This window comes from Grammomys surdaster, unplaced genomic scaffold (assembly GCF_004785775.1).
Source record: "Grammomys surdaster isolate TR1022 unplaced genomic scaffold, NIH_TR_1.0 123614, whole genome shotgun sequence".
Lineage (NCBI taxonomy): Eukaryota > Metazoa > Chordata > Mammalia > Rodentia > Muridae > Grammomys > Grammomys surdaster.
In genome coordinates, this window is record NW_021618818.1 from 50,754 (window position 1) to 51,027 (window position 274).

The following is a 274-nucleotide window of genomic DNA, read 5'->3' on the forward strand; positions in this document are numbered from 1 at the left end:
AGACAGAGACACAGGCAGGGAGACAGAGACACAGGCAGGGAGACAGACAGGGAGACAGACAGAAAGAAGACAAGATCTCATTGTGTAGCCCAGGCTGACTTCAGACTTGATATGATCCTTTTGCTTTAGCCTCCTGGGTGCTTGTCATATACAACTATACCCAATTGGGCATTGTAACTGTATACCTGTGCCAACCATATGCATGCTCTGCTTTGGGCTTGGCCAACGAAGAAGGAAGTCACTGGCCACTGAATGAGTGGGTAACTATAGCTGT

At 48.2% G+C, this 274-nt stretch overlaps 1 protein-coding gene across 1 annotated transcript in view; it reads right to left on the minus strand.

The window, feature by feature from the left end:
- LOC114636358 (NACHT, LRR and PYD domains-containing protein 5-like) overlaps positions 1-274 on the minus strand; it is a 21,947-nt gene that overhangs the window by 13,136 nt on the left and 8,537 nt on the right. The gene's annotated exons all lie outside the window — the stretch shown is intronic.